This window comes from Parasteatoda tepidariorum, chromosome 10 (assembly GCF_982258835.1).
Source record: "Parasteatoda tepidariorum strain Cologne lab strain chromosome 10, Ptep-v5.0, whole genome shotgun sequence".
Taxonomy (NCBI): Eukaryota; Metazoa; Arthropoda; class Arachnida; order Araneae; family Theridiidae; genus Parasteatoda; species Parasteatoda tepidariorum.
The window spans coordinates 7562183-7581434 of NC_141764.1; positions in this window are offsets into that span (position 1 = coordinate 7562183).

Below are 19252 nucleotides of genomic sequence, written 5' to 3' on the forward strand. Positions count from 1 at the left end.
AATGGAAATCAAGCACCAAGGAAAAAATGAAAATCAAGCTCCAAGGAATAAATGGAAAACAAGCACCAAGGAAAAAATTGAAATCAAGCACCAAGGAAAAAATTGAAATCAAGCACCAAGGAAAAAATGGAAATCAAGCACCAAGGAAAAAATGGAAATCAAGCACCAAGGAATAAATGGAAATCAAGCACCAAGGAATAAATGGAAATCAAGCTCCAAGGAATAAATGGAAATCAGGCACCAAGGAAAAAATCGAAATCAAGCTCCAAGGAAAAAATGGAAATCAAGCACCAAGGAAAAAATGGAAAACAAGCACCAAGGAAAAAATGGAAATCAAGCACCAAGGAATAAATGGAAATCAAGCACCAAGGAATAAATGGAAATCAAGCACCAAGGAATAAATGAAAATCAAGCACCAAGGAAAAAATGGAAATCAAGCACCACGGAAAAATTGGAAATCAAGCACCATGGAAAAAATGGAAATCAAGCACCAAGGAAAAAATGAAAATCAAGCTCCAAGGAATAAATGAAAAACAAGCACCAAGGAAAAAATGGAAAACAAGCACCAAGGAAAAAATTGAAATCAAGCACCAAGGAAAAAATGGAAATCAAGCACCAAGGAAAAAATGAAAATCAAGCTCCAAGGAATAAATGGAAAACAAGCACCAAGGAAAAAATTGAAATCAAGCACAAAGGAAAAAATTGAAATCAAGCACCAAGGAAAAAATTGAAATCAAGCACCAAGGAAAAAATGGAAATCAAGCACCAAGGAAAAAATGGAAATCAAGCACCAAGGAATAAATGGAAATCAAGCACCAAGAAAAAAATGCAAACAAGCACAAGGAAAAATGGAAATCAAGCACCAAGGAATAAATGGAAATCAAGCACCAAGGAATAAATGGAAATCAAGCACCAAGGAATAAATGGGAATCAAGCACCAAGGAAAAAATGGAAATCAAGCACCAAGGAAAAAATGGAAATCAAGCACCATGGAAAAAATGGAAATCAAGCACCAAGGAAAAAATGAAAATCAAGCTCCAAGGAATAAATGGAAAACAAGCACCAAGGAAAAAATTGAAATCAAGCACCAAGGAAAAAATGGAAATCAAGCACCAAGGAAAAAATGAAAATCAAGCTCCAAGGAATAAATGGAAACAAGCACCAAGGAAAAAATTGAAATCAAGCACCAAGGAAAAAATTGAAATCAAGCACCAAGGAATAAATGGAAATCAAGCACCAAGGAATAAATTGAAATCAAGCACCAAGGAATAAATGGAAATCAAGCACCAAGGAATAAATGGAAATCAAGCACCAAGGAAAAAACGGAAATCAAGCACCATGGAAAAAATGGATATCAAGCACCAAGGAAAAAATGAAAATCAAGCTCCAAGGAATAAATGGAAAACAAGCACCAAGAAAAAAATTGAAATCAAGCACCAAGGAAAAAATGGAAATCAAGCACCAAGGAAAAAATGAAAATCATGCTCCAAGGAATAAATGGAAAACAAGCACCAAGGAAAAAATTGAAATCAAGCACCAAGGAAAAAATGGAAATCAAGCACCAAGGAAAAAATGGAAATCAAGCACCAAGGAATAAATGGAAATCAAGCACCAAGAAAAAAATGCAAACAAGCACAAGGAATAAATGGAAATCAAGCACCAAGAAAAAAATGCAAACAAGCACAAGGAAAAATGGAAATCAAGCACCAAGGAATAAATGGAAATCAAGCACCAAGGAATAAATGGAAATCAAGCACCAAGGAATAAATGGGAATCAAGCACCAAGGAAAAAATGGAAATCAAGCACCAAGGAAAAAATGGAAATCAAGCACCATGGAAAAAATGGAAATCAAGCACCAAGGAAAAAATGAAAATCAAGCTCCAAGGAATAAATGGAAAACAAGCACCAAGGAAAAAATTGAAATCAAGCACCAAGGAAAAAATGGAAATCAAGCACCAAGGAAAAAATGAAAATCAAGCTCCAAGGAATAAATGGAAACAAGCACCAAGGAAAAAATTGAAATCAAGCACCAAGGAAAAAATTGAAATCAAGCACCAAGGAATAAATGGAAATCAAGCACCAAGGAATAAATTGAAATCAAGCACCAAGGAATAAATGGAAATCAAGCACCAAGGAATAAATGGAAATCAAGCACCAAGGAAAAAACGGAAATCAAGCACCATGGAAAAAATGGATATCAAGCACCAAGGAAAAAATGAAAATCAAGCTCCAAGGAATAAATGGAAAACAAGCACCAAGAAAAAAATTGAAATCAAGCACCAAGGAAAAAATGGAAATCAAGCACCAAGGAAAAAATGAAAATCATGCTCCAAGGAATAAATGGAAAACAAGCACCAAGGAAAAAATTGAAATCAAGCACCAAGGAAAAAATGGAAATCAAGCACCAAGGAAAAAATGGAAATCAAGCACCAAGGAATAAATGGAAATCAAGCACCAAGAAAAAAATGCAAACAAGCACAAGGAAAAATGGAAATCAAGCACCAAGGAATAAATGGAAATCAAGCACCAAGGAATAAATGGAAATCAAGCACCAAGGAATAAATGGGAATCAAGCACCAAGGAAAAAATGGAAATCAAGCACCAAGGAAAAAATGGAAATCAAGCACCATGGAAAAAATGGAAATCAAGCACCAAGGAAAAAATGAAAATCAAGCTCCAAGGAATAAATGGAAAACAAGCACCAAGGAAAAAATTGAAATCAAGCACCAAGGAAAAAATGGAAATCAAGCACCAAGGAAAAAATGAAAATCAAGCTCCAAGGAATAAATGGAAACAAGCACCAAGGAAAAAATTGAAATCAAGCACCAAGGAAAAAATTGAAATCAAGCACCAAGGAATAAATGGAAATCAAGCACCAAGGAATAAATTGAAATCAAGCACCAAGGAATAAATGGAAATCAAGCACCAAGGAATAAATGGAAATCAAGCACCAAGGAAAAAACGGAAATCAAGCACCATGGAAAAAATGGATATCAAGCACCAAGGAAAAAATGAAAATCAAGCTCCAAGGAATAAATGGAAAACAAGCACCAAGAAAAAAATTGAAATCAAGCACCAAGGAAAAAATGGAAATCAAGCACCAAGGAAAAAATGAAAATCATGCTCCAAGGAATAAATGGAAAACAAGCACCAAGGAAAAAATTGAAATCAAGCACCAAGGAAAAAATTGAAATCAAGCACCAAGGAAAAAATGGAAATCAAGCACCAAGGAAAAAATGGAAATCAAGCCCCAAGGAATAAATGGAAATCAAGCACCAAGGAATAAATGGAAATCAAGCTCCAAGGAATAAATGGAAATCAGGCACCAAGGAAAAAATCGAAATCAAGCTCCAAGGAAAAAATGGAAATCAAGCACCAAGGAAAAAATGGAAAACAAGCACCAAGGAAAAAATGGAAATCAAGCACCAAGGAATAAATGGAAATCAAGCACCAAGGAATAAATGGAAATCAAGCACCAAGGAATAAATGAAAATCAAGCACCAAGGAAAAAATGGAAATCAAGCACCACGGAAAAATTGGAAATCAAGCACCATGGAAAAAATGGAAATCAAGCACCAAGGAAAAAATGAAAATCAAGCTCCAAGGAATAAATGAAAAACAAGCACCAAGGAAAAAATGGAAAACAAGCACCAAGGAAAAAATGGAAATCAAGCACCAAGGAATAAATGGAAATCAAGCACCAAGGAATAAATGGAAATCAAGCACCAAGGAATAAATGGAAATCAAGCACCAAGGAAAAAATGGAAATCAAGCACCAAGGAAAAAATGGAAATCAAGCACCATGGAAAAAATGGAAATCAAGCACCAAGGAAACAATTGAAAACGGGCAGCAGGGGAATGATGATAAACGAGCACCAATGAAACAATGGAATACAAGCACCAAGGAAACGATGGAAAACGGGCACCATAAAAACGATGGAAAACAAGGAGCAAGAAAAAAATGGAAATCAAGCACCACCAAGGAATGAATGGAAAACAAGCACCAAGAAAAAAATGCAAACAAGCTCCAAGGAATAAATGGAAAACAAGCACCAAGGAAAAAATTGAAATCAAGCACCTAGGAAAAAATGGAAATCAAGCACCAAGGAAAAAATGAAAATCAAGCTCCAAGGAATAAATGGAAAACAAGCACCAAGGAAAAAATTGAAATCAAGCACCAAGGAAAAAATGGAAATCAAGCACCAAGGAAAAAATGGAAATCAAGCACCAAGGAAATAAATGGAAATCAAGCACCATGGAAAAAATGGAAATCAAGCACCATGGAAAAAATGGAAATCAAGCACCATGGAAAAAATGGAAATCAAGCACCTAGGAAAAAATGAAAATCAAGCTCCAAGGAATAAATGGAAAACAAGCACCAAGGAAAAAATTGAAATCAAGCACCAAGGAAAAAATGGAAATCAAGCACCAAGGAAAAAATGAAAATCAAGCTCAAAGGAATAAATGGAAAACAAGCACCAAGGAAAAAATTGAAATCAAGCACCAAGGAAAAAATGGAAATCAAGCACCAAGGAATAAATGGAAATCAAGTACCAAGGAATAAATGGAAATCAAGCACCAAGGAATAAATGGAAATCAAGCACCAAGGAATAAATGGAAATCAAGCACCAAGGAATAAATGGAAATCAAGCACCAAGGAAAAAATTGAAATCAAGCACCAAGGAAAAAATGGAAATCAAGCACCAAGGAGAAAATGGAAATCAAGCACCAAGGAATAAATGGAAATCAAGCACCAAGGAATAAATGGAAATCAAGCACCAAGGAAAAAATGGAAATCAAACACCATGGAAAAAATGGAAATCAAGCACCAAGGAAAAAATGGAAATCAAGCACCAAGGAAAAAATGGAAAACAAGCACCAAGGAAAAAATGGAAATCAAGCACCAAGGAATAAATGGAAATCAAGCACCAAGGAATAAATGGAAATCAAGCACCAAGGAAAAAATGGAAATCAAGCACCAAAGAAAAAATGGAAATCAAGCACCAAGGAAAAAATGGAAAACAAGCACCAAGGAAAAAATGGAAAACAAGCACCAAGGAAAAAATGGAAATCAAGCACCAAGGAATAAATGGAAATCAAGCACAGAGGAATAAATGGAAATCAAGCACCAAGGAATAAATGGAAATCAAGCACCAAGAAAAAAATGGAAATCAAGCACCAAGGAAAAAATGGAAATCAAGCACCATGGAAAAAATGGAAATCAAGCACCAAGGAAACAATTGAAAACGGGCGGCAGGGGAATGATGATAAACGAGCACCAATGAAACAATGGAATACAAGCACCAAGGAAACGATGGAAAACGGGCACCATAAAAACGATGGAAAACAAGGAGCAAGAAAAAAATGGAAATCAAGCACCACCAAGGAATGAATGGAAAACAAGCACCAAGAAAAAAATGCAAACAAGCTCCAAGGAATAAATGGAAAACAAGCACCAAGGAAAAAATTGAAATCAAGCACCTAGGAAAAAATGGAAATCAAGCACCAAGGAAAAAATGAAAATCAAGCTCCAAGGAATAAATGGAAAACAAGCACCAAGGAAAAAATTGAAATCAAGCACCAAGGAAAAAATGGAAATCAAGCACCAAGGAAATAAATGGAAATCAAGCACCATGGAAAAAATGGAAATCAAGCACCATGGAAAAAATGGAAATCAAGCACCATGGAAAAAATGGAAATCAAGCACCATGGAAAAAATGGAAATCAAGCACCTAGGAAAAAATGAAAATCAAGCTCCAAGGAATAAATGGAAAACAAGCACCAAGGAAAAAATTGAAATCAAGCACCAAGGAAAAAATGGAAATCAAGCACCAAGGAAAAAATGAAAATCAAGCTCCAAGGAATAAATGGAAAACAAGCACCAAGGAAAAAATTGAAATCAAGCACCAAGGAAAAATGGAAATCAAGCACCAAGGAATAAATGGAAATCAAGTACCAAGGAATAAATGGAAATCAAGCACCAAGGAATAAATGGAAATCAAGCACCAAGGAAAAAATTGAAATCAAGCACCAAGGAAAAAATGGAAATCAAGCACCAAGGAGAAAATGGAAATCAAGCACCAAGGAATAAATGGAAATCAAGCACCAAGGAATAAATGGAAATCAAGCACCAAGGAAAAAATGGAAATCAAACACCATGGAAAAAATGGAAATCAAGCACCAAGGAAAAAATGGAAATCAAGCACCAAGGAAAAAATGGAAAACAAGCACCAAGGAAAAAATGGAAATCAAGCACCAAGGAATAAATGGAAATCAAGCACCAAGGAATAAATGGAAATCAAGCACCAAGGAAAAAATGGAAATCAAGCACCAAAGAAAAAATGGAAATCAAGCACCAAGGAAAAAATGGAAAACAAGCACCAAGGAAAAAATGGAAATCAAGCACCAAGGAATAAATGGAAATCAAGCACCAAGGAATAAATGGAAATCAAGCACCAAGGAATAAATGGAAATCAAGCACCAAGGAAAAAATGGAAATCAAGCACCAAGGAAAAAATGGAAATCAAGCACCAACGAAAAAATGGAAATCAAGCACCATGGAAAAAATGGAAATCAAGCACCAAGGAAACAATTGAAAACGGGCAGCAGGGGAATGATGATAAACGAGCACCAATGAAACAATGGAATACAAGCACCAAGGAAACGATGGAAAACGGGCACCATAAAAACGATGGAAAACATGGAGCAAGAAAAAAATGGAAATCAAGCACCACCAAGGAATGAATGGAAAAACAAGCACCAAGAAAAAAATGCAAACAAGCACAAGGAAAAATGGAAATCAAGCACCAAGGAATAAATGGAAATCAAGCACCAAGGAATAAATGGAAATCAAGCACCAAGGAAAAAATGGAAATCAAGCACCATGTAAAAAATGGAAATCAAGCACCAAGGAAAAAATGAAAATCAAGCTCCAAGGAATAAATGGAAAACAAGCACCAAGGAAAAAATTTAAATCAAGCACCTAGGAAAAAATGGAAATCAAGCACCAAGGAATAAATGGAAATCAAGCACCAAGGAATAAATGGAAATCAAGCACCAAGGAAAAAATGGAAATCAAGCTCCAAGGAAAAAGTGGAAATCAAGCACCAAGGAAAAAATGGAAAACAAGCACCAAGGAAAAAATGGAAATCAAGCACCAAGGAATAAATGAAAATCAAGCACCAAGGAAAAAATGGAAATCAAGCACCAAGGAAAAAATGGAAATCAAGCTCCAAGGAAAAAATGGAAATCAAGCACCATGGAAAAAATGGAAATCAAGCACCAAGGAAAAAATGAAAATCAAGCTCCAAGGAATAAATGAAAAACAAGCACCAAGGAAAAAATTTAAATCAAGCACCAAGGAAAAAATGGAAATCAAGCACCAAGGAATAAATGGAAATCAAGCACCAAGGAATAAATGGAAATCAAGCACCAAGGAAAAAATGGAAATCAAGCTCCAAGGAAAAAGTGGAAATCCAGCACCAAGGAAAAAATGGAAAACAAGCACCAAGGAAAAATGGAAATCAAGCACCAAGGAATAAATGAAAATCAAGCACCAAGGAAAAAATGGAAATCAAGCACCAAGGAAAAAATGAAAATCAAGCTCCAAGGAATAAATGGAAAACAAGCACCAAGGAAAACATTGAAATCAAGCACCAAGGAAAAAATGGAAATCAAGCACCAAGGAATAAATGGAAATCAAGTACCAAGGAATAAATGGAAATCAAGCACCAAGGAATAAATGGAAATCAAGCACCAAGGAATAAATGGAAATCAAGCACCAAGGAAAAAATGGAAATCAAGCACCAAAGAAAAAATGGAAATCAAGCACCAAGGAAAAAATGGAAAACAAGCACCAAGGAAAAAATGGAAATCAAGCACCAAGGAATAAATGGAAATCAAGCACCAAGGAATAAATGGAAATCAAGCACCAAGGAATAAATGGAAATCAAGCACCAAGGAAAAAATGGAAATCAAGCACCAAGGAAAAAATGGAAATCAAGCACCAACGAAAAAATGGAAATCAAGCACCATGGAAAAAATGGAAATCAAGCACCAAGGAAACAATTGAAAACGGGCAGCAGGGGAATGATGATAAACGAGCACCAATGAAACAATGGAATACAAGCACCAAGGAAACGATGGAAAACGGGCACCATAAAAACGATGGAAAACAAGGAGCAAGAAAAAAATGGAAATCAAGCACCACCAAGGAATGAATGGAAAACAAGCACCAAGAAAAAAATGCAAACAAGCACAAGGAAAAATGGAAATTAAGCACCAAGGAATAAATGGAAATCAAGCACCAAGGAATAAATGGAAATCAAGCACCAAGGAAAAAATGGAAATCAAGCACCATGTAAAAAATGGAAATCAAGCACCAAGGAAAAAATGAAAATCAAGCTCCAAGGAATAAATGGAAAACAAGCACCAAGGAAAAAATTTAAATCAAGCACCAAGGAAAAAATGGAAATCAAGCACCAAGGAATAAATGGAAATCAAGCACCAAGGAATAAATGGAAATCAAGCACCAAGGAAAAAATGGAAATCAAGCTCCAAGGAAAAAGTGGAAATCAAGCACCAAGGAAAAAATGGAAAACAAGCACCAAGGAAAAAATGGAAATCAAGCACCAAGGAATAAATGAAAATCAAGCACCAAGGAAAAAATGGAAATCAAGCACCAAGGAAAAAATGAAAATCAAGCTCCAAGGAATAAATGGAAAACAAGCACCAAGGAAAAAATTGAAATCAAGCACCAAGGAAAAAATGGAAATCAAGCTCCAAGGAAAAAATGGAAATCAAGCACCAAGAAAAAATGGAAAACAAGCACCAAGGAAAAAATGGAAATCAAGCACCAAGGAATAAATGGAAATCAAGCACCAAGGAATAAATGGAAATCAAGCACCAAGGAAAAAATGGAAATCAAGCACCACGGAAAAAATGGAAATCAAGCACCATGGAAAAAATGGAAATCAAGCACCAAGGAAAAAATGAAAATCAAGCTCCAAGGAATAAATGAAAAACAAGCACCAAGGAAAAAATGGAAAACAAGCACCAAGGAAAAATGGAAATCAAGCACCAAGGAATAAATGGAAATCAAGCACCAAGGAATAAATGGAAATCAAGCACCAAGGAATAAATGGAAATCAAGAACTAAGGAAAAAATGGAAATCAAGCACCAAGGAAAAAATGGAAATCAAGCACCATGGAAAAAATGGATATCAAGCACCAAGGAAACAATTGAAAACGGGCACCATAAAAACGATGGAAAACAAGGAGCAAGAAAAAAATGGAAATCAAGCACCACCAAGGAATGAATGGAAAACAAGCACCAAGAAAAAAATGCAAACAAGCTCCAAGGAATAAATGGAAAACAAGCACCAAGGAAAAAATTGAAATCAAGCACCAAGGAAAAAATGGAAATCAAGCACCAAGGAAAAAATGAAAATCAAGCTCCAAGGAATAAATGGAAATCAAGCACCAAGGAATAAATTGAAATCAAGCACCAAGGAATAAATGGAAATCAAGCACCAAGGAATAAATGGAAATCAAGCACCAAGGAAAAAACGGAAATCAAGCACCAAGGAAAAAATGGAAATCAAGCACCACGGAAAAATTGGAAATCAAGCACCATGGAAAAAATGGAAATCAAGCACCAAGGAAAAAATGAAAATCAAGCTCCAAGGAATAAATGAAAAACAAGCACCAAGGAAAAAATGGAAAACAAGCACCAAGGAAAAAATGGAAATCAAGCACCAAGGAATAAATGGAAATCAAGCACCAAGGAATAAATGGAAATCAAGCACCAAGAAATAAATGGAAATCAAGCACCAAGGAAAAAATGGAAATCAAGCACCAAGGAAAAAATGGAAATCAAGCACCATGGAAAAAATGGAAATCAAGCACCAAGGAAACAATTGAAAACGGGCAGCAGGGGAATGATGATAAACGAGCACCAATGAAACAATGGAATACAAGCACCAAGGAAACGATGGAAAACGGGCACCATAAAAACGATGGAAAACAAGGAGCAAGAAAAAAATGGAAATCAAGCACCACCAAGGAATGAATGGAAAACAAGCACCAAGAAAAAAATGCAAACAAGCTCCAAGGAATAAATGGAAAACAAGCACCAAGGAAAAAATTGAAATCAAGCACCTAGGAAAAAATGGAAATCAAGCACCAAGGAAAAAATGAAAATCAAGCTCCAAGGAATAAATGGAAAACAAGCACCAAGGAAAAAATTGAAATCAAGCACCAAGGAAAAAATGGAAATCAAGCACCAAGGAAAAAATGGAAATCAAGCACCAAGGAAATAAATGGAAATCAAGCACCATGGAAAAAATGGAAATCAAGCACCATGGAAAAAATGGAAATCAAGCACCATGGAAAAAATGGAAATCAAGCACCTAGGAAAAAATGAAAATCAAGCTCCAAGGAAAAAATGGAAAACAAGCACCAAGGAAAAAATTGAAATCAAGCACCAAGGAAAAAATGGAAATCAAGCACCAAGGAAAAAATGAAAATCAAGCTCCAAGGAATAAATGGAAAACAAGCACCAAGGAAAAAATTGAAATCAAGCACCAAGGAATAAATGGAAATCAAGTACCAAGGAATAAATGGAAATCAAGCACCAAGGAATAAATGGAAATCAAGCACCAAGGAATAAATGGAAATCAAGCACCAAGGAATAAATGGAAATCAAGCACCAAGGAAAAAATTGAAATCAAGCACCAAGGAAAAAATGGAAATCAAGCACCAAGGAGTAAATGGAAATCACGCACCAAGGAATAAATGGAAATCAAGCACCAAGGAATAAATGGAAATCAAGCACCAAGGAAAAAATGGAAATCAAACACCATGGAAAAAATGGAAATCAAGCACCAAGGAAAAAATGGAAATCAAGCACCAAGGAAAAAATGGAAAACAAGCACCAAGGAAAAAATGGAAATCAAGCACCAAGGAATAAATGGAAATCAAGCACCAAGGAATAAATGGAAATCAAGCACCAAGGAAAAAATGGAAATCAAGCACCAAAGAAAAAATGGAAATCAAGCACCAAGGAAAAAATGGAAAACAAGCACCAAGGAAAAAATGGAAAACAAGCACCAAGGAAAAAATGGAAATCAAGCACCAAGGAATAAATGGAAATCAAGCACCAAGGAATAAATGGAAATCAAGCACCAAGGAATAAATGGAAATCAAGCACCAAGGAAAAAATGGAAATCAAGCACCAAGGAAAAAATGGAAATCAAGCACCATGGAAAAAATGGAAATCAAGCACCAAGGAAACAATTGAAAACGGGCGGCAGGGGAATGATGATAAACGAGCACCAATGAAACAATGGAATACAAGCACCAAGGAAACGATGGAAAACGGGCACCATAAAAACGATGGAAAACAAGGAGCAAGAAAAAAATGGAAATCAAGCACCACCAAGGAATGAATGGAAAACAAGCACCAAGAAAAAAATGCAAACAAGCTCCAAGGAATAAATGGAAAACAAGCACCAAGGAAAAAATTGAAATCAAGCACCTAGGAAAAAATGGAAATCAAGCACCAAGGAAAAAATGAAAATCAAGCTCCAAGGAATAAATGGAAAACAAGCACCAAGGAAAAAATTGAAATCAAGCACCAAGGAAAAAATGGAAATCAAGCACCAAGGAAATAAATGGAAATCAAGCACCATGGAAAAAATGGAAATCAAGCACCATGGAAAAAATGGAAATCAAGCACCATGGAAAAAATGGAAATCAAGCACCATGGAAAAAATGGAAATCAAGCACCTAGGAAAAAATGAAAATCAAGCTCCAAGGAATAAATGGAAAACAAGCACCAAGGAAAAAATTGAAATCAAGCACCAAGGAAAAAATGGAAATCAAGCACCAAGGAAAAAATGAAAATCAAGCTCCAAGGAATAAATGGAAAACAAGCACCAAGGAAAAAATTGAAATCAAGCACCAAGGAAAAAATGGAAATCAAGCACCAAGGAATAAATGGAAATCAAGTACCAAGGAATAAATGGAAATCAAGCACCAAGGAATAAATGGAAATCAAGCACCAAGGAATAAATGGAAATCAAGCACCAAGGAATAAATGGAAATCAAGCACCAAGGAAAAAATTGAAATCAAGCACCAAGGAAAAAATGGAAATCAAGCACCAAGGAGTAAATGGAAATCAAGCACCAAGGAATAAATGGAAATCAAGCACCAAGGAATAAATGGAAATCAAGCACCAAGGAAAAAATGGAAATCAAACACCATGGAAAAAATGGAAATCAAGCACCAAGGAAAAAATGGAAATCAAGCACCAAGGAAAAAATGGAAAACAAGCACCAAGGAAAAAATGGAAATCAAGCACCAAGGAATAAATGGAAATCAAGCACCAAGGAATAAATGGAAATCAAGCACCAAGGAAAAAATGGAAATCAAGCACCACGGAAAAAATGGAAATCAAGCACCATGGAAAAAATGGAAATCAAGCACCAAGGAAACAATTGAAAACGGGCAGCAGGGGAATGATGATAAACGAGCACCAATGAAACAATGGAATACAAGCACCAAGGAAACGATGGAAAACGGGCACCATAAAAACGATGGAAAACAAGGAGCAAGAAAAAAATGGAAATCAAGCACCACCAAGGAATGAATGGAAAACAAGCACCAAGAAAAAAATGCAATCAAGCTCCAAGGAATAAATGGAAAACAAGCACCAAGGAAAAAATTGAAATCAAGCACCATGGAAAAAATGGATATCAAGCACCAAGGAAAAAATGAAAATCAAGCTCCAAGGAATAAATGGAAAACAAGCACCAAGGAAAAAATTGAAATCAAGCACCAAGGAAAAAATTGAAATCAAGCACCAAGGAAAAAATGGAAATCAAGCACCAAGGAAAAAATGGAAATCAAGCACCAAGGAATAAATGGAAATCAAGCACCAAGGAATAAATGGAAAACAAGCACCAAGGAAAAAATTGAAATCAAGCACCAAGGAAAAAATTGAAATCAAGCACCAAGGAAAAAATGGAAATCAAGCACCAAGGAAAAAATGGAAATCAAGCACCAAGGAATAAATGGAAATCAAGCACCAAGGAATAAATGGAAATCAAGCTCCAAGGAATAAATGGAAATCAAGCACCAAGGAAAAAATGGAAATCAAGCTCCAAGGAAAAAATGGAAATCAAGCACCAAGGAAAAAATGGAAATCAAGCACCAAGGAATAAATGGAAATCAAGCACCAAGGAATAAATGGAAATCAAGCACCATGGAAAAAATGGAAATCAAGCACCAAGGAAAAAATGAAAATCAAGCTCCAAGGAATAAATAAAAAACAAGCACCAAGGAAAAAATGGAAAACAAGCACCAAGGAAAAAATGGAAATCAAGCACCAAGGAATAAATGGAAATCAAGCACCAAGGAATAAATGGAAATCAAGCACCAAGGAATAAATGGAAATCAAGCACCAAGGAAAAAATAGAAATCAAGCACCAAGGACAAAATGGAAATCAAGCACCATGGAAAAAATGGAAATCAAGCACCAAGGAAACAATTGAAAACGGGCAGCAGGGGAATGATGATAAACGAGCACCAATGAAACAATGGAATACAAGCACCAAGGAAACGATGGAAAACGGGCACCATAAAAACGATGGAAAACAAGGAGCAAGAAAAAAATGGAAATCAAGCACCACCAAGGAATGAATGGAAAACAAGCACCAAGAAAAAAATGCAAACAAGCTCCAAGGAATAAATGGAAAACAAGCACCAAGGAAAAAATTGAAATCAAGCACCAAGGAAAAAATGAAAATCAAGCTCCAAGGAATAAATGGAAAACAAGCACCAAGGAAAAAATTGAAATCAAGCACCAAGGAAAAAATGGAAATCAAGCACCAAGGAATAAATGGAAATCAAGCACCAAGGAATAAATGGAAATCAAGCACCAAGGAATAAATGGAAATCAAGCACCAAGGAAAAAATGGAAATCAAGCTCCAAGGAAAAAATGGAAATCAAGCACCAAGGAAAAAATGGAAAACAAGCACCAAGGAAAAAATGGAAATCAAGCACCAAGGAATAAATGGAAATCAAGCACCAAGGAATAAATGGAAATCAAGCACCAAGGCAAAAATGGAAATCAAGCACCACGGAAAAAATGGAAATCAAGCACCATGGAAAAAATGGAAATCAAGCACCAAGGAAAAAATGAAAATCAAGCTCCAAGGAATAAATGAAAAACAAGCACCAAGGAAAAAATGGAAAACAAGCACCAAGGAAAAAATGGAAATCAAGCACCAAGGAATAAATGGAAATCAAGCACCAAGGAATAAATGGAAATTAAGCACCAAGGAAAAAATGGAAATCAAGCACCATGGAAAAAATGGAAATCAAGCACCAAGGAAACAATTGAAAACGGGCAGCAGGGGAATGATGATAAACGAGCACCAATGAAACAATGGAATACAAGCACCAAGGAAACGATGGAAAACGGGCACCATAAAAACGATGGAAAACAAGGAGCAAGAAAAAAATGGAAATCAAGCACCACCAAGGAATGAATGGAAAACAAGCACCAAGAAAAAAATGCAAACAAGCTCCAAGGAATAAATGGAAAACAAGCACCAAGGAAAAAATTGAAATCAAGCACCAAGGAAAAAATGGAAATCAAGCACCAAGGAAAAAATGAAAATCAAGCTCCAAGGAATAAATGGAAATCAAGCACCAAGGAATAAATTGAAATCAAGCACCAAGGAATAAATGGAAATCAAGCACCAAGGAATAAATGGAAATCAAGCACCAAGGAAAAAACGGAAATCAAGCACCATGGAAAAAATGGATATCAAGCACCAAGGAAAAAATGAAAATCAAGCTCCAAGGAATAAATGGAAAACAAGCACCAAGGAAAAAATTGAAATCAAGCACCAAGAAAAAAATGGAAATCAAGCACCAAGGAAAAAATGAAAATCAAGCTCCAAGGAATAAATGGAAAACAAGCACCAAGGAAAAAATTGAAATCAAGCACCAAGGAAAAAATTGAAATCAAGCACCAAGGAAAAAATGGAAATCAAGCACCAAGGAAAAAATGGAAATCAAGCACCAAGGAATAAATGGAAATCAAGCACCAAGGAATAAATGGAAAACAAGCACCAAGGAAAAAATTGAAATCAAGCACCAAGGAAAAAATGGAAATCAAGCACCAAGGAAAAAATGGAAATCAAGCACCAAGGAAAAAATGGAAATCAAGCACCAAGGAATAAATGGAAATCAAGCTCCAAGGAATAAATGGAAATCAAGCACCAAGGAAAAAATGGAAATCAAGCTCCAAGGAAAAAATGGAAATCAAGCACCAAGGAAAAAATGGAAATCAAGCACCAAGGAATAAATGGAAATCAAGCACCAAGGAATAAATGGAAATAGCACCATGGAAAAAATGGAAATCAAGCACCAAGGAAAAAATGAAAATCAAGCTCCAAGGAATAAATGAAAAACAAGCACCAAGGAAAAAATGGAAAACAAGCACCAAGGAATAAATGGAAATCAAGCACCAAGGAATAAATGGAAATCAAGCACCAAGGAATAAATGGAAATCAAGCACCAAGGAAAAAATAGAAATCAAGCACCAAGGACAAAATGGAAATCAAGCACCATGGAAAAAATGGAAATCAAGCACCAAGGAAACAATTGAAAACGGGCAGCAGGGGAATGATGATAAACGAGCACCAATGAAACAATGGAATACAAGCACCAAGGAAACGATGGAAAACGGGCACCATAAAAACGATGGAAAACAAGGAGCAAGAAAAAAATGGAAATCAAGCACCACCAAGGAATGAATGGAAAACAAGCACCAAGAAAAAAATGCAAACAAGCTCCAAGGAATAAATGGAAAACAAGCACCAAGGAAAAAATTGAAATCAAGCACCAAGGAAAAAATGGAAATCAAGCACCAAGGAAAAAATGAAAATCAAGCTCCAAGGAATAAATGAAAAACAAGCACCAAGGAAAAAATTGAAATCAAGCACCAAGGAAAAAATTGAAATCAAGCACCAAGGAAAAAATGAAAAACAAGCACCAAGGAAAAAATGGAAAACAAGCACCAAGGAAAAAATGGAAATCAAGCACCAAGGAATAAATGGAAATCAAGCACCAAGGAATAAATGGAAATTAAGCACCAAGGAAAAAATGGAAATCAAGCACCATGGAAAAAATGGAAATCAAGCACCAAGGAAACAATTGAAAACGGGCAGCAGGGGAATGATGATAAACGAGCACCAATGAAACAATGGAATACAAGCACCAAGGAAACGATGGAAAACGGGCACCATAAAAACGATGGAAAACAAGGAGCAAGAAAAAAATGGAAATCAAGCACCACCAAGGAATGAATGGAAAACAAGCACCAAGAAAAAAATGCAAACAAGCTCCAAGGAATAAATGGAAAACAAGCACCAAGGAAAAAATTGAAATCAAGCACCAAGGAAAAAATGGAAATCAAGCACCAAGGAAAAAATGAAAATCAAGCTCCAAGGAATAAATGGAAATCAAGCACCAAGGAATAAATTGAAATCAAGCACCAAGGAATAAATGGAAATCAAGCACCAAGGAATAAATGGAAATCAAGCACCAAGGAAAAAACGGAAATCAAGCACCATGGAAAAAATGGATATCAAGCACCAAGGAAAAAATGAAAATCAAGCTCCAAGGAATAAATGGAAAACAAGCACCAAGGAAAAAATTTAAATCAAGCACCAAGAAAAAAATGGAAATCAAGCACCAAGGAAAAAATGAAAATCAAGCTCCAAGGAATAAATGGAAAACAAGCACCAAGGAAAAAATTGAAATCAAGCACCAAGGAAAAAATTGAAATCAAGCACCAAGGAAAAAATGGAAATCAAGCACCAAGGAAAAAATGGAAATCAAGCACCAAGGAATAAATGGAAATCAAGCACCAAGGAATAAATGGAAAACAAGCACCAAGGAAAAAATTGAAATCAAGCACCAAGGAAAAAATTGAAATCAAGCACCAAGGAAAAAATGGAAATCAAGCACCAAGGAAAAAATGGAAATCAAGCACCAAGGAATAAATGGAAATCAAGCTCCAAGGAATAAATGGAAATCAAGCACCAAGGAAAAAATGGAAATCAAGCTCCAAGGAAAAAATGGAAATCAAGCACCAAGGAAAAAATGGAAATCAAGCACCAAGGAATAAATGGAAATCAAGCACCAAGGAATAAATGGAAATCAAGCACCATGGAAAAAATGGAAATCAAGCACCAAGGAAAAAATGAAAATCAAGCTCCAAGGAATAAATGAAAAACAAGCACCAAGGAAAAAATGGAAAACAAGCACCAAGGAATAAATGGAAATCAAGCACCAAGGAATAAATGGAAATCAAGCACCAAGGAATAAATGGAAATCAAGCACCAAGGAAAAAATAGAAATCAAGCACCAAGGACAAAATGGAAATCAAGCACCATGGAAAAAATGGAAATCAAGCACCAAGGAAACAATTGAAAACGGGCAGCAGGGGAATGATGATAAACGAGCACCAATGAAACAATGGAATACAAGCACCAAGGAAACGATGGAAAACGGGCACCATAAAAACGATGGAAAACAAGGAGCAAGAAAAAAATGGAAATCAAGCACCACCAAGGAATGAATGGAAAACAAGCACCAAGAAAAAAATGCAAACAAGCTCCAAGGAATAAATGGAAAACAAGCACCAAGGAAAAAATTGAAATCAAGCACCAAGGAAAAAATGGAAATCAAGCACCAAGGAAAAAATGAAAATCAAGCTCCAAGGAATAAATGGAAAACAAGCACCAAGGAAAAAATTGAAATCAAGCACCAAGGAAAAAATTGAAATCAAGCACCAAGGAAAAAATGGAAATCAAGCACCAAGGAATAAATGGAAATCAAGCACCAAGAAAAAAATGCAAACAAGCACAAGGAAAAATGGAAATCAAGCACCAAGGAACAAATGGAAATCAAGCACCAAGGAATAAATGGAAATCAAGCACCAAGGAATAAATGGGAATCAAGCACCAAGGAAAAAATGGAAATCAAGCACCAAGGAAAAAATTGAAATCAAGCACCAAGGAAAAAATGGAAATCAAGCACCAAGGAAAAAATGAAAATCAAGCTCCAAGGAATAAATGGAAAACAAGCACCAAGGAAAAAATTGAAATCAAGCACCAAGGAAAAAATTGAAATCAAGCACCAAGGAATAAATGGAAATCAAGCACCAAGGAATAAATTGAAATCAAGCACCAAGGAATAAATGGAAATCAAGCACCAAGGAATAAATGGAAATCAAGCACCAAGGAAAAAACGGAAATCAAGCACCATGGAAAAAATGGAAATCAAGCACCAAGGAAAAAATGAAAATCAAGCTCCAAGGAATAAATGGAAAACAAGCACCAGGGAAAAAATTGAAATCAAGCACCAAGGAAAAAATGGAAATCAAGCACCAAGGAAAAAATGAAAATCAAGCTCCAAGGAAAAAATGGAAAACAAGCACCAAGGAAAAAACGGAAATCAAGCACCATGGAAAAAATGGAAATCAAGCACCAGGGAAAAAATGAAAATCAAGCTCCAAGGAATAAATGGAAAACAAGCACCAGGGAAAAAATTGAAATCAAGCACCAAGGAAAAAATGGAAATCAAGCACCAAGGAAAAAATGGAAATCAAGCACCATGGAAAAAATGGAAATCAAGCACCAAGGAAACAATTGAAAACGGGCAGCAGGGGAATGATGATAAACGAGCACCAATGAAACAATGGAATACAAGCACCAAGGAAACGATGGAAAACGGGCACCATAAAAACGATGGAAAACAAGGAGCAAGAATAAAATGGAAATCAAGCACCACCAAGGAATGAATGGAAAACAAGCACCAAGAAAAAAATGCAAACAAGCTCCAAGGAATAAATGGAAAACAAGCACCAAGGAAAAAATTGAAATCAAGCACCAAGGAAAAAATGGAAATCAAGCACCAAGGAAAAAATGAAAATCAAGCTCCAAGGAATAAATGGAAAACAAGCACCAAGGAAAAAATTGAAATCAAGCACCAAGGAAAAAATTGAAATCAAGCACCAAGGAAAAAATTGAAATCAAGCACCAAGGAAAAAATGGAAATCAAGCACCAAGGAATAAATGGAAATCAAGCACCAAGAAAAAAATGCAAACAAGCACAAGGAAAAATGGAAATCAAGCAAAAAGGAATAAATGGAAATCAAGCACCAAGGAAT